The following is a 15,784-nucleotide window of genomic DNA, read 5'->3' on the forward strand; positions in this document are numbered from 1 at the left end:
AGAACGCCCCCCAGCAGCAGTCAGTCAGATTTATAGGGTAAGGAGGGGAGAGTGGAGTAGCTACCCTTGCTTGCACTGCGAGCATAACCAAACAAACAAACATATTGCCATTGAGTCGATTCCAACTCATAGCGACCCTATAGGACAGAGTAGAGCTGCCCCATAGAGTTTCCAAGGAGTGCCTGGCGGATTCAAACTGCCAACCTTTTGGTTGGCAGCAGAATATTAACCAATACACCACCAGGGTTACCTAGTGAGGGTATAGGCAGTAATTTTTTACTTTAACCAAAAATTAGGGTTGGGGTCATTCCTGCTTTTGTGCTCCTTGTTTAAGTTCCCAATAAACATGAGAAGACTATTTTTCAAAAACTGTTTTTGCAAACCTTGTGATTTATCACCTAGTTCAAATTGGTAAAGCAGCAGAGATAGATAGAAAAAAATAAATCAAAGGGGCCAAACGTAGAAAGCAAGGGGTTCACTGGGGAATCCTTTATCATGTGTGTTAAGTCTGTTTGCATCTTTTTTCCTTCTTCTTTCCTGTTCTCTGGACCACTGACTTTACCCTTAATGATTGACGCAGATAAGTTGAAGCCATCCTTTACTTGAACAACCTCTTTGCTCAGCTATCCCTATTGGTCAGGTGCTCTGGATAGGGAGGTTGAGATCGTAAATCATGGGAGCCCATGGTGTGGATGGAGGCTCAGGCTCAGCTGCACGTGCCCTCTCTTCCTTCTAGGCCTTTCTCTCTTTATCATTCTCCCGTTAATAGCATTATTGAATCCAGAGCTTGGACATTTAGCCAGCAGCCTAGATGCTAAATCTAGCCAGCAGATGGCCAAAACGGTGTTTTAAATTAGTTGCCAAAAAAAGGGATTTTTACAGGAAAAGTCTGAAACTCCAGGTGCTCTCCTCAGTCATTTCAAACTGTCTGGCCCCTGGATGCACCTTGAAGCCCTTATACCACATCGGGTGCTGGGAACCCTACAACAAAGCTCCTTCCCAGCCAAGAACTCTCCTCTGCGTCCCATTAATGGCAGAGCCTTCCTCTGGCTGACGACTCACTGCAAATCGTTCATCACACACAGTTCCCCACTATCCCCAAGACCTGGAGATGCACCTGGCCGTTTTTGTCAGAGCATGACAAAGGAAGGGCAGGAAACAGCCACCTGGGTTTTTATAGGAAGCAAGAAGCCAGAGGGATCCAAGTCTCCTCGCCCCAAATTGTTTCATTAAATAATTCATTTAACGATTTCCGCCAAGACCCTGTTACTGCTTAAATACTTGCTTGCTTTCTTCTTCTCTCTCTTTTCAACTTTTTTTTTTAAACTGAAAATCTAAGCCAAGCTTGTCGCAGCCTGGGAAGTCAGATCGCTTGGAGGCAATGACTAAGTCTGTCTTATTAGGTTTTCAGCCACTAAAAAATGCATGACGGTTGGAGAAAAGGATGTCAGAGCAAACAGATGCAAAAAATATATATATATAGATTCACCCACAATGCCTAATGAGGGACCCAACATTTTGAAACACAACTTGGCTTTCTGTTTAACAAGCAAAACAATAAACTGCAGCCCCACAAATGCACTGGGAGCCTAACAACTATTTCTGGTACATGAGGGTTGGACAGCACGGGGGTGTTAGTAATAGGGAAGACAAACAGCAGGGGGGTAGACACAGTCAGGAAATCACCACTGTCTTAAGGGGATGTGGGACTGAGGACAGGGAAAGGGGGCCCAACAGAGCAATTTAAATCAGAAATAGGAACTCAGTGCTGTGTTCATGAAAAGAATGTTCTGAACTATATTCAGACTGGTGGGTTTCAGGCTGGGTTCTCAAAATACCCAGAGTAGGTAGGGGTGCCCAGAAGCAGCCGAAGCAGATCGCACTTTGGAACCCAAAGTCCTGTGTCATGCTTCCTGTACTGAGTTCTATAAAAGGTGTTCTTCCAAACAAGCTGCTCATTTTAAAAACAGAAAAAAAAATAAATTAAAAAAAAAAATGTTTGGAAACAAATGAAATCAATCTGGAATCAGGTGACCTGGTTCTAGTTTCCCATTGTCTTAGGCTGGGTTCCCTAGAGTAGTAAAACTAGTTAAGCTTGTATACATATGCATATATATAAGAGAGAGAGAGATTTGTCTCAAGGAAATGGCTCATGCCGTTGTAGAAACCAGGTCTCAAGTCTGTGGATCAGGTGTCAGGCTGCAGGCTTCTCCTGACTCATGTAGCTGCAGGGGCTGATGAACCCAAAATCCGCAGGTAAGACATCAGGCAGCTGGCTCAAGTCCCAAGAACTGGAGGTCAGATGATGACAAGCCAGATGCAGGATCCAGAGCAAGCAAGTGAGCTTTGCCAGAACATCCACATGTATAAGGGGTCCAGGCCACACCCCCAAGGAAATTTCCCTTACAACTGACTGGCCGATCACATTAGATCACATCATGGGGGATGACTACATCATTACATAACTGCTAAATTACATCACTACACAACTGGCAAACTACAGCATCATGTAACTACCAAACTACATCATTACGCAACTGCCAAACCACTGAGAATCATGGCCCAGCCAAGCTGGCACACAATCTTAACCATCACACCCATCGTTCACCCTTTTTTCTCTTTATACTTTGAACCTCTATGTAAAATTAGCAAAGTGGCCTCCTCTCTGGGGCTCAGTTTCCTCAACTGTAAAATGGAGAGTCCAGAGAAGCTAAAACTACCAGATATCTCTCCTGAAGATCATGCAGCGTGTCTCATCAGCTGAGTAGAAGTGCCATGTTTTTCTAGTATTCCAACGTAATGAGGCTTTAGCTTCCAAACCAATTTTTTTTTATAGCGAATAAAGACACACAGAGAGACACACAAAGAGAAGAAACCATGTGAAGACAGGGACAGAGATTAAAACATCAAGGCTCATCAGCCATTACCAGAAGCTAGGAAAAATCATGGACCAGATACTCCTTCAGAGCCCTCAGAAGGAACCAACACGTCAGACACCCTGATTTCACGCTCCTATCCTTCGAAACTGCAGGGCAATAAATTTCTGTTCTTATAAGGAAAAAAAAAAAAAGAAGTGCAGATTCTCATCTTTGAGGTGCGAACTGCCCAATGGAGGATGGAAAGAAGCCACAGGAGCAGCCGAGCTGGGGCTGCTGTGGGAATGAGTGACCAGAAGACGCTCTGCAGAGACCCTTCCTTCAGGTCTGCAGCCAAGTTCACTCACAGATGTGGTAGCATTCTCCAACCCAACATTAATGCTCTGCTTATGGCGACCTTAGGTATAACAGAACAAAACGTGTCCTAGTCCTGTGCCACCATCTTCATGATCTTTGGTCTGTTTGAGCCCATTGTTGTAGCTATTACATTGACCCATTTCCCTGAGGCTTTGTTTTCCTGGTTTTCAATCACCCTGGGCCAACCATGATGTCCTTTTCTAGTAATTGGTCTTTGCTGATGATGTATCCAAAATAGATGAGCTGAAGTCTCACCATCCCCGCTTCTAAGGAGCGTTCTGGTTGTATTTCTTCTAAGACTGATGTTGGCTCTTCTGGCAGTCCACGGTACACTTGATGTTCTTTGCCAACAAGAAAATTTGAATGTGTTTCTGAGACGTTGCCATATCTAAAATTGTTTTTAATTGTTCTCATACTTAATCGACCAAACAGCTGGGTAGAGAATTTGTGGTTCAAAATTATTTTTTGCATAACTTTTATTGCAAAGGTCTATTATCTCCCAACTTCTGGAATTACAAAGTAAAATGTTTAAAGATAGTGTGGTCTTTTTCCTACTGTAGCTCTCTGTTGGTATCAGTACCCTCTTTTTTTTTTTTTTTAACACCTCTGTTTTTAGTAATCTTCCTTATCTTAGTGAGACCTTTCACTTTAAAGAGTCATGATTTCCTTTAGCTCCAAGAATATTTTATCTATTATTGCTTGGATAATTTCCTCTCTTCCAATTCTTCTTTCTGGGAATTCTATTAGTCAGAGACTGAATTTCTTGAACTGACACCCTATAGCAGCAGTATCCAATAGAAATAAAATATGAGCTACAAGTGGAAGTTACATACGTAATTTTCAGTTTTCTAATGGCCACATGGAAACCCTGGTGGCGTAGTGGTTAAGTGCTACAGCTGCTGACCAAAGGTTGGCAGTTCAAATGTGACAGGCGCTCCTTGGAAACCCTACGGGGCAGTTCTACTCTGTCCTCTAGGGTCACTATGAGTCGGAATCGACTCAACGGCACTGGGTTTGTTTTAATGGCCACAAAAAAATTAAACTGAGACAGGTAAAAGTAATTTAATTTTTTAAATTTAATATTATATTTTCTGTACATATTTATATATACAATGTTATTATTTCAACATTTAATCAATATAAAATATTTCTGAGCTATTTTACATTCTTTTGTATTAAATCTTTGAAATCTAGTGTGTATTTATTTATTTTTACTGTGCTTTGGGTGAAAGCTTACAGAACAAATTAGTTTCTCATTGAACAGTTAATGTACAAAGTGTTTTATGACATTGTTTGCCAGCCCTGCAATGTGTCAACACTCTCCCCTTCTCCACCCTGGGTTCTCTGTTTCCATTTAATCGGTTTTTCTGACCCTTCCTGCCTTCTTACCTTTGCTTTTGGGCTGGTGTACCCATTGGTCTCGTATACATGATTGAACTGCAAAGCATGTTCCTCACATGTGATATCGTTGGCCCTATAGATCTGTCAGTGTTCCTGTTGGCCCTGTAAACCTGTCTAATCTTTGGCTGAAGAGTGAACCTCAGGAGTGACTTCAGCACTGAGATGAAAGGGTATCTGGGGGCCATACTCTCAGGGTAGAATTACAGTGCATCTCAGGTTGGACTTGATTTAGGTCTCTTCTGCTCTAGCTCTCTTTCCTCTGAAGTCAGTTTTCGTGTTTGTTTATCTTGGTCTTCATATGCCTGGCGATCTTCGTATGTTCATCTTTAGGAGTAAAAGTGAGACGGGGACTTAACCATTGCTGTTTTCCAGGGTCACATATTTCAGGCAAAATTCAACATTAACATGCTCACATCATACGCTTAAAATGGTTTATTCAGAGGAAAAAGGTATCTGAATTCCAAAATATTCCAATTTTTCAATTTTTATTGCAGTATAGATCGAACAAACATTTATTGAATATTTCCAGTTGGCATAGTGGTTAAGAGTTCGGCTGCTAACCAAAAGGTCAGCAGTTGGAATCCATCAGCCGTTCCTTGGAAACACTGTGGGACAATTCTGCTGTGTCCTATAGGGTCGCTATGAGTCGGAATCAACTTCATGGCAATGATTTTTTTTTTTTTTTTAATGTATGATAGGACACCTGGTGGCACAGTGATTAATAGCTCAGCTGCTAACCAAAACGTCAGCAGTTCGAATCCACCAGCAGCTCCTTGGAAACCATATGGAGCAGTTCTACTCTGTCCTGTAGGGTCGCTATGAGTCGGAATCAACTCTTACAGCAATGGGTTTGGTTAGTTTGATAATATATGATATCATTTTATCCCACAATACTATCTTCATATATTCTTAAGAAATGAGCAAACTGAGATCCTGAAGAGAAGTACCTTGCTCAATAGAACTGGGATTTAAATCTTTATTCAGAGTTTGACACCATACCATCATTCTTTCTAAAATGAGCTTCTACATCTTGATTTAGTAGCAGTTGTGTGAACCCAAATTCTGATAGAAGAGAAGCAGTCTTTCAGACCAAAGAATTGCAAACCTTCATAATCCCATTCTACTTAAAAGGAAAGCAGGAAGAATTGTCACCCCAGATCAGCGCTTACATTTACATATAATCCCTTATTTAATTCTTTAAACAACCTTGTGAATTACCCATTTTTATGTTACCAAACCAACTCAAGTTGCTATTGAGTTCATTCCAACTCCTGGCGACCCCATGTGTTACAGAGTAGAGCTGTTCCATAAGGTTTTCTTGGCTAAAATCTTTATGGAAGCAGATGGCCAAGCCTTTCTTTCATGGTGCTGCTGGATGGGTTCAGACCTCTACCCTTTAGGTTAATAGCCAAGAGCAAACCCTTTGCATCACCCATAGACCCCATTTTTTTAGGTTAGAATTTTTTTTAATTCTGGAGATTTTAAAGTAACTCATCTGGAGTCCCTGGGTGGCACAGTTTAGCACGTGGTTACCAACCAAAAGACTGAAGGTTTGAACTCACCCACAAGCAGCTGGGAAAAAAATCCTGGTGATCTGCTTCCAAAAGTTCACAGCCATGAAAAGTGTATGGAGCACAGTTCTACTGTGCAACACCATGGGGCCTCCATGAGTCAGAATGGACTCTACAACCACTGCTGGCAACTGGATTAGTAAATTGTCTAGAGTAAAACAGAAATTATTTGAGCTAGGATGTAAATCCCAATCTTTCTAATTCAAACTTACGCTGTTTACTAATGATCAAAACAAAACAACAAAAAACCAAACCCATTGCCATCTAGTCAATCTCAACCCATAGCGACTCTATAGGATAAAGTAGAACTGCCTCATATGGTTTCCAAGGAGCGGATGGTGGATTCGAACTGCCGACATTTGGTTAGCAGCCATAGCTCTTAACCACTGCACCACTAGGGCACCACTAATGATCAGATAGGCACTAATTCAAGCGCTTAAAAACCCCACTGGTGTTCTTTGGATCTAATTAAGCCTAGACGCGACATCAAATTTTATCGGTTCATTAAATTTGTTTATTCCCATTTTCATAATTGACAGAATAATGCCTAATCACAACAGTTATTGAAATCTAAGCAGTTAAGTGTTCACACTTGTCATGAGGGCACTGTTCTTGGCAGTTAGTTATACTCTATTAGCAAAGCAGAAACAAATCCAACCACTGTTACCCATCTTCCAGGGGACTGGCTACTGGGAGAGCAGCAAGATTTTCCACTTATTTTCTTATTAGCGAATATAACGTTCTGATTCCCACAGTCCTTCTGTAAGTGCTAGGTAGATCAACCCATCACCCGTTCCCATTAATGCCTCATGAACCTTGGGAGGTGTCACCAGTAGATGCTGAGACCATTTCTAACGTAGTCTTCTTTGGGGCACATCCCTACTAACATTCATCTCCAGGAATTGCATAGGTACATGTTATCCAAATGCTCTCATTTAGCCTTTGCTTCCAAATAAATTTAATACAAAAATGAACAAGCAAGCAAGCAAATAGAAAAAAAAAAAACTTTGGAACTTTTCCTGAGTCTAGACTTGAAATAACTCAGAATTTATCAATAACTTTTCTCACCAACCCATGAGGGTCTAACCTTCCTCACATTCTTCGTAATGTTTGCTGCAGAGTCAGGTCTCAAAATGTTTTTTTAATCCCAGAACAAGATACAAAACTCCTAAAATAAAATAATATCTCCTGGGTTTTGGTAGACCAGGACACTTATTCCAGGGAATGCCATCAAGATGATAAATGATACCTCTCAGCAAAGTTCATTGATGGCATCCAGAGAGAGCAAAGTCTAATGCCAATCTGTTGATGTGCTAAGTGCAATTTGATCTAATCGACATATTACTATTTTCTGTACCCAGGGAAGATACCCTCGTGGCGTAGTGCTTAAGAGCTAAGGCTGCTAACCAGAAGGATGGCAGTTCAAATCCACCAGGTGCTCCTTGGAAACCCTATGGGGCAGTTCTACTCTGTCCTATAGGGTGGCTATGAGTCGGAATTGACTCAGTGGCAATGGGTTTGGTTTTTTCTTTTTGGGTAGCCAGGTAGCTCAGGAATTCATGTGGCCTCCTCAACTCAGTAGTGGAGCATAGAGCACAAAGTGACTGAACTTAGAGCTATTTTGCGGTTTCCAGAGGCTTGTCATTTTCTGTCATAAGAATGTTTTGAGAATAAATCTGAGCAATATTAGTGAGCTGCCATCAAAGGTGAACGGTCATTAGAATAGAGAGCACAATCAAAACATACAGCTCTCAATGAGCACCCTATCGCCCTCTGCAGGAGCTTTTGCTACAGCTTCGTACACTTCATATATTAAAAGTAAGGCCCAGTTAATAATAAAAGCAGGGCTAAAACCATCATAATCTTCATCTGTATACTGAACAAAGCTGCCACCAAGCAGAAAGAATTCAGCTGCTTGCTCCAGGAAGCACCTGCACCTGGAAGTTAAGGCTGTGAGCCAACAAAACAGATTACTCCGTAAGATGAACAGCTTGCTCATCCAGACTCGCTTCAAGACGCTCATCACACTGTGGCCACCAACCCAAAGCTACTATGTCATAAACTCTGCTCAGTTCCAACCAGTTCCCTGCCTCAAAAAACCCATCTAAAAGTCGCCTCCTCAGACCCTGTTGTTAGGTGCCCTCAAATCTATTTTAGACTCTGAATGACACCATGTGACAGAGTAGAATTTCCCTACAGGGTTTTGTTAGCTGCAGTCTTTATGGAAACAGATTACCATATCTCTCTCCAAAAACACAGCTGTTAGGTTTGAACCACCGAACTTTAGGCTAGCAGCTGAGTGCTTAGCCATTCCACTACCAGGGTCTTTACTGTTGTTCTTGTTAGGTGCTGTTGAGTCAGTTGTGACTCATAGCAGTCCTATGTACAACAAAACAAAACACTGCCCAGCCTCCTGACTAAAAACAAACAAACAAACAAAAACCCAAACCCATTGCCGTTGAGTTGATTCCAACTTATAACAACACTGTAGGACAGAGTAGAACTGCCCCATAGGGTTTCCAAGGAGCGGCTGGTGAATCCCAACTGCCGAAATTTTGGTTAGCAGCAGAGCTCTTAACCACTGCGCCACCAGATCTCAGCTCCTTACTAAGACTTTATAAAGTCCCTATGAAGACCCTGCCCTCGTTTTCCCTGACTTTATCAAGTGGTGCTCTCTCTTGAAGTAATAAATTTGGTAAGTTAGCTTTGCTTGATTTTGGCGATCAGAAGTCAACAGTGGCTGTGGCCTCCTTCACTGGGAGCCTAAAATGGGCCAGGTATCATGCTAGGTACTTTACAGATGTTAGTTCTAACCCTTACGACAACAATACACGGTAATATTGTGTTTCTAATCTTCAAAGAGGAAATCGGAGCTCAGGGAGATTGGTAAAGTCCCCAGACCACCCAAACAGGAAGTGAAAGATCTAGATGTCAACTTGAGTATGTCTGACTCCAAAATCTTGTGACTCGCCAGGATAATCACTAACCCTGTTGCCATCCGGTCAATTCCAACTCCTAGCTATCCTACAGGACAGGGTAGAACTGCCCCATAGGTTCCCAAGGAGCAGCTGACGGGTTTGAACTGCCAACATTTTGGTTAGCAGCCGAGCTCTTAACCACTGTCCACGAGGGCTCCGGATAGTCACTAGCCATTTGAAAATAAAACATAGCATAAAGAGATGCATCTGTAGCCCACTGCTTAGATTAAAATTAAATCCAAGGGCACCAATGATTTAAATGTAAAAAATGAAGAAAACATTGGTAAGCATTTTTAAAATAATCCCTGGAATGGGAAGGCTGATATGAATATGAAGCCAAAGTCAGAAATCATAAAGGGGAAAAATTTAGCTACCTAAAAACATCAAACTTCTGGATGACAAATACACACACACAAAGACGCATACACAATAATGACAGACATTACAAACACAGAAAGATATTTTGAACACAGCTGACCCTGTTTAAGTTATTTGAAGTAAGTATTAAAAATGACCTTTATTCCTCTGAATAAACCAGGAGAAGCATATTCACCAAAAGGCATGAATGAGGTTGATGATAGCAACGCTATTTGTAAAGTCCCTAAGCTGGAAATACTATTTCCATGTACTTTACAAAGGATAAATAAATTGCAATATAGCTATACAATAGACCACAATGCATGTGAAGTTATACAGTAGAAAGGAGCCCTGGTGGTGTAGTGGTTAAAGCGCTCTGCTGCTAACCAAAAGGTCAGTGGCTGGAACGCACTCCGCAGGAGAAAAATGTGGCAGTCAGCTTTTGTAATGATTTGTTGTTGTCATAAGGTGCCATTGAGTTGGTTCTGACTCATAGAGACTCTACGTGCAACAGAGTGAAATACTGCCTGGTCCTTCACCATCCTCATAATGACTGTTATTCTTGAGCCCATTGTTTCAGCCTCTACATCAATCCATCTCCTTGAGAGTCTTCCTCTTTTTCGCTGACCCTCTACTTTACCAAGCACAAGGTCCTTCCCCAGGGACTGGTCCCTCCTAATAACACGTCCAAAGTATGTGAGACACAGTCTTGCCGTCCTTGCTTCTAAGGAGTATTCTGGCTCTACTTCTTCCAAGACAGATTTGTTCATTCTTTTGGCAGTTCATGGTATATTCAAAATTCTTTACCAGTACCTTGGAAACCCTATGTGGCAGTTCTACGCTGTCACTATGAGTCAGAAATGACTCAACGGCAGTGGGTTCTTTTTTTTTTTTTTTAATAGAATAGAATCCCATACTGAAGTGACAATGAACACACTACTACTACACACAATAACATGTATAAAACCCACAAACATAACACTGAAGGAAAGGAGTCCGTTACAAAAGATTACATATTCTCTAATTCTATTCATATAAAATTCAAAACTGGAAAAATATATCTTCTCAATCTTTTCTTAATGTAGTGATATTACCTTTGAATTTTTTAATAATAATTTTTTGCACCTTCTCTCTTTTTTCCTCAAACAGGTTTACCAGGGGGGTATCAATTTCATTATTATTTCAAAACAATAATTTTTGTTATTTTCACTGTCTTGCATATTAATTTTCTATTTCATAATTTCTACTTTCACCTTTATTATTTGTTAGTAATTTGCTGGGTTTTTTTAGTATTTTTGAGATGAATCTTATGACATTGATTTTCAACTCTTTTTTTTTTTAATATGTGTTTATGGCTACAACTTTTTTCTCTAGCGCAGCCTCAGCTGCATTACACAAGCTTGACACGCACAATGTTTCTATCATACAATCGGAAAATATCCTCATTCCTATTGTGATATCTTTTTTAATCACTGAGTTTAGAGGCCTATTACTTAACTAATATATGAGGATTCTGAAGTTACATTTTGTTACTGATACCTAGTTTCATTTTGTCACCGTTGGAGAGTCCAAATGGTTTTAGTTTTTGAAACATATTGAGACTTGCTTAATTGGCCAGGAGAAGACCAATTTTGGTAAATGTCTGTGTGTACTTAAGAAAAAGACATTATTTTGTAATTGTAGACGGTAGTGTTCTCTATGCACCAACTGGGCACAATGACTGACTGATTTTCTTACCATCTGTATCATCCATGATTTTTTTTTGCCTGGTTGTTAGATCAATTGCTCAGAGGGGTATTTAACATTCTTCAGACTATAACTTTGAATTTGTACATTTCTTCCTTGAATTCTGTCAGATTTTGTTTTATATAAGTGAGTTTTTTTGTTAAGTATCTCAAATTTAGCTTTTCAATATCTTTTTTGATGAATTGAAATTTTATCATTATCAAATGAGTAATAATTAAAAATTATCTGTGATAATTTTTCTCTGCTTGAAAAATGTTTTAGTGTTTTAAAGCATTATTAAATAATTAAAAACTATCTGTGATGAGCGTTTTCTTCATTGTCAGTCTGCTGGTGACATATTCCATCTGTTTTATGTTTGAAAATGCCTTTATTTTACCTTTAATTTTAAAGAAAATTTTCACTTGATATATAAGGTTAGTAGTTGTTTTCTTTCATAAATTTGAAGACATTTCATTGCTTTGTCTTACTTTATTTCTGTAGAAAAGTCAGTAGTCAGCTTCATGTTTGCTAGTTTGAAGAAAATCTGCCTTTTTTCTCTAGCTGTTTTAAATATTTTCTGTTCATCTTTGTTTTCCAGCGATTTTACCATTATGTGCCTAGGTGTGGTTTCTTTCTTTTTTTTTTTTTTTAATTTGCTTGGGGTTCATTGTTCTTTTTCAATGTGTGGCTTGATGTTTTTTCTTTGGCTTGGGAAAATCCTACCCATTATCTCCGCAGTTATTGTTCCTGATCTAGCCTCTATTCCTTTTGGAATTTCAGTTACATGAAATCTCATATGTATTTTTTAATACTTTCCATCCTTTGTTTATTATTTAGCTTGAATATTTTATTCTGACTTACCTTCCAGTTAACTAATTTTCTTGTCACATATGAAACTTATGCTAATCTACTGCATTTATAATTTTTATTATTGCCTTTTTTATTTCTAGAATTTCCATTTGATTATGTTAATATTTTCCAATTCTCTGCTGAGAAATTCTTCAATTTACCTCTTAATTTTTAAGTTCATTAACATAATGAACATTGTTATTTTAAAGTCATATCTAATAACTCTACTATCTGAATCATCTATAAATTGGCTCCTATTTGCTTTATTTTCTCTTAGCTTTGTTCAAGTCTCTTCTTGTAGACCTGGTTATTATTTACTTTTTGTTTTTATTGAGTGCTATTTTCCATTAAACAGTTCTAGAAAAAATGTGAGGCTCTGGATTTTATCTTCCTCCAGAGAGGATTTACTTTTATGATTTTGACAGCTAGACTAAGAAACAACAGCCTTAATCCAATGAGTAATTTAAATTATTTGTTTCAGTCCTTGTGTGGGTTATTCCATTTCAGGCTCACCCTTGCTTCTACAATAGAACTCTTTCAGGTCCCTAATAATTTCCTGGGTGTTATCAATGTTCTTCCTCTCTGGTGGGCCCCCAAAATCTGATTTTTATACCTTCAACCTCTGCTTAGCTAACCTTCTTTGTACCCTTATTCAGTATAAGCAATCATCCGGAGGGCTGCCAAATGGTGGGTTTACCTCTTTTAACTTTCCTTCTCGCCAGAACCTTGGCCCTGGAAATTTTTACGGCCTTTGTGATTTTTATAATTTCCTAAAAATTTTAGTTGTTCTCAGCATGAGGGATGTTTAACATTTCTGGAAAGGAAACACCCCTCTTTCTCTTTTTTAAAAAAAAAAAGTAAATTCACTCCTTATTTTCTCTGCTAAAATTAAGAACAGGTTTTGAATAAGTCTAAAATGCTTTAAAAAAAACTTTTAAATTGATAATAATTTAAAATGTCTTAAAGAACAACAAAAAAAAAAATCCAAAGTAATGTCTGCGGGAGGCCATACCTCAGTTTCCCAGGTAAAACAAATCTACTAGCAAGTTTTCTTCTCTTTCTAGTAAGAACATACATTCAAGCATGATTGTGACCGTGTTTTTTCAATCTATACAGCCGACAAACACATGCAGCTACCCTATCATTTGTCAGCAGTCACCTGTCTTTGTCCAATTTATATCGAGTTCATATAACTAGGCACCTGGGAGAGTAACAGGTGGAGAAGCTCTCTGTATAGGAGGATGGGATCCAGAGAAGGATGTTTTGTTACTGTTGTTTAACAGAACTTCTAGCAAATGAACTGGCTGGGGATCACTTAAATGACAACAATTGGCAGTAATTGATTTAAACAGATTAAAGTGATTAGGGCAAATCACTGATATCAGGTCTGGGCCCAGATCAACATGTAAAATATTGTTCTCTTCTTTATTTGTTCACACTACCAAAATATATAGGACACTTTCTTTTATAAATCCCTGACATAGAGCATTTGCCAATAAATTAAAAATTCTGATGAGATAGGGATAATTTTGTATCTAGCTTTTCCCGATTTTATTTTACTTTCAATGTAAATCTTATTGAAGCATACCATATACACAAGTAAGCGAACAAATCATAAGACTGATGAATTTTCACAAAGTGAACATACCCTTATAACCAGCATCCAAATCAACAACAGAACATTTCTTTCATCCCAGTTGTCCACATGTATCTACTTTGAATCACCCCACCATGAAGGCAACCACATTTTATTTCTAACATGGTAGATTAATTTAGTCTGGTTATGAATTTTATATAAACAGAGTTACAGATTATGTACTGTTTTGTGTCTAACTTCTGTCAGACAATATTATGTTTCGGAGTTCATCCATCTCAAGTTAATATTTCGGTGTCAGATGTGACCTAATTCAGTGTGCCCAAAGCTTCAGTCATGTGTGTATTTTCATGATTCTTATCACATCCACATACCACTGGTTCTGTTATTTGCTTAATATTTTTATCTTTATAGTGACCCATGATTTTTTTTTTAACCTAACCTGATTCCAAGCTTTGAAATCTATGAAATCACGGAGTTTACTGTCCTAGTTATATTTGCTAATACATTTAAAATAAATGCCTACCTATTCCATTAAGAAATATTTGTACATGGAACATCTATGATAATCTCATACCAAGAGGCCCGGTTACAAAAGAATATCTAAAGATTTCATTTCCTTGAAAATTTACCATATTCCAAGGCCTATCTTTTGCCTGGCCTGGAGATTCACAAATTCGGATCCCCTAGCTGCTCCAACTAGACGAAGCTTAATCAAACTGACTTGTCTTACAAGACAACTGTAGAAAACCAGAATGCCAATTTGAGAAAATACTATGAAAACCACAACTGCCACCCTGCCCAGGAGTTTACACCTGTATACCCAGAACACTGTCCCTATAGGGAAGCTGCCCCAGGAGCCAACTAACAATCCAAAGGTTTCTCCCTGAGTGTAGGGTCAGAATAAGTGGACATAGCAATCATAGCCAAGCCTTGCTGGCCTGGAAGAAGCACATTTGTCTCTCTAAGGTGACTTGCAAATCACTTCTTTGGCTGACTCCATGTCTGCTCTCAGCTTCCAAAGACATTTCTCTCACAAGTGCAAAGAGAAGGATACTTTATTATTGATTTCATTTCAAGTTGGGGGAAAACTGACACTAAAAGAAGTTTATTAACTATGCCCTAATAAATAGTGGGACCATAGTTTTCACAGATACAGATAATTCTGAAGAGCGTTTTTTAGTTATACTATTTCAGTAAATAGTTAAGCTATATTCTCCAATCTATTTCAATTCCCTGGAATTCTCTCTTTAAAGCAGTAAAAATGGAATTAAATGATAACTGTAACAACAACTTTTAAAACCGAAAACCGGGTGCTGTTGAGTCGATTCTGACTCATAGCGACCCTATAGCACAGGGTAGAACTGCCCTATAGGGTTTCCAAGGAGCAGCTGGTGGATTCCAACTGCCGACCTTCTTGGTTAGCAGCCATGGCTGTTAAGTATTGCTCCACTAGGGCTCCCAACATTTGTTTAGGAGATATAAAAACTGAACCTTAGAGAAGTTACAGTTCTAATATTGAAGCAAGATCCCTTCACAGCCCATCTCTCCTGCTGATTACAACAAACGATTCTGGAAAATAACACAGAATCACTATTTGACAACACTGAAAAATAAAGAAAAGCAGGTGGATTGAGAAGGGGGTCAAAACATGGAGAAGCAGAGAGATCGAGTGTATGTTCCTTTTTTTTTCTTTCTTACAGCTTTTCCTGAGAGCGAGTTCCTAGCACAGAGCTGGGAGGTGGTCACAGCAGCAGCACAGGCAGCTAATACTTTAATAGAAGTCCCATCTGTCTTGCCAGAGAAACCAGGAAAAGGAGGCCTTAGTAGCTAGAGAGTTAGGAGAGACTTCCAGAACAGAGAATGCTGAAAAATGATCTCCTGATTCTGTCTGAGTCTGCTCAGTGCTCTGGCTCTTCCCTGAGCTATACAGGTGCAGGTCAGACACATAGCAGTATGGCAAAGCTTAGAGAACTGAACTGGGATTTGAACCACTGCCCCAAGAAGACAAGCTAGAACTTTTCATTTGAATCTAACTAAATTTATACCCTGTCTACCCCAGAGCACCCTCAGGTC

Source organism: Loxodonta africana, chromosome 27 (assembly GCF_030014295.1).
Source record: "Loxodonta africana isolate mLoxAfr1 chromosome 27, mLoxAfr1.hap2, whole genome shotgun sequence".
In the NCBI taxonomy this organism is placed as follows: domain Eukaryota; kingdom Metazoa; phylum Chordata; class Mammalia; order Proboscidea; family Elephantidae; genus Loxodonta; species Loxodonta africana.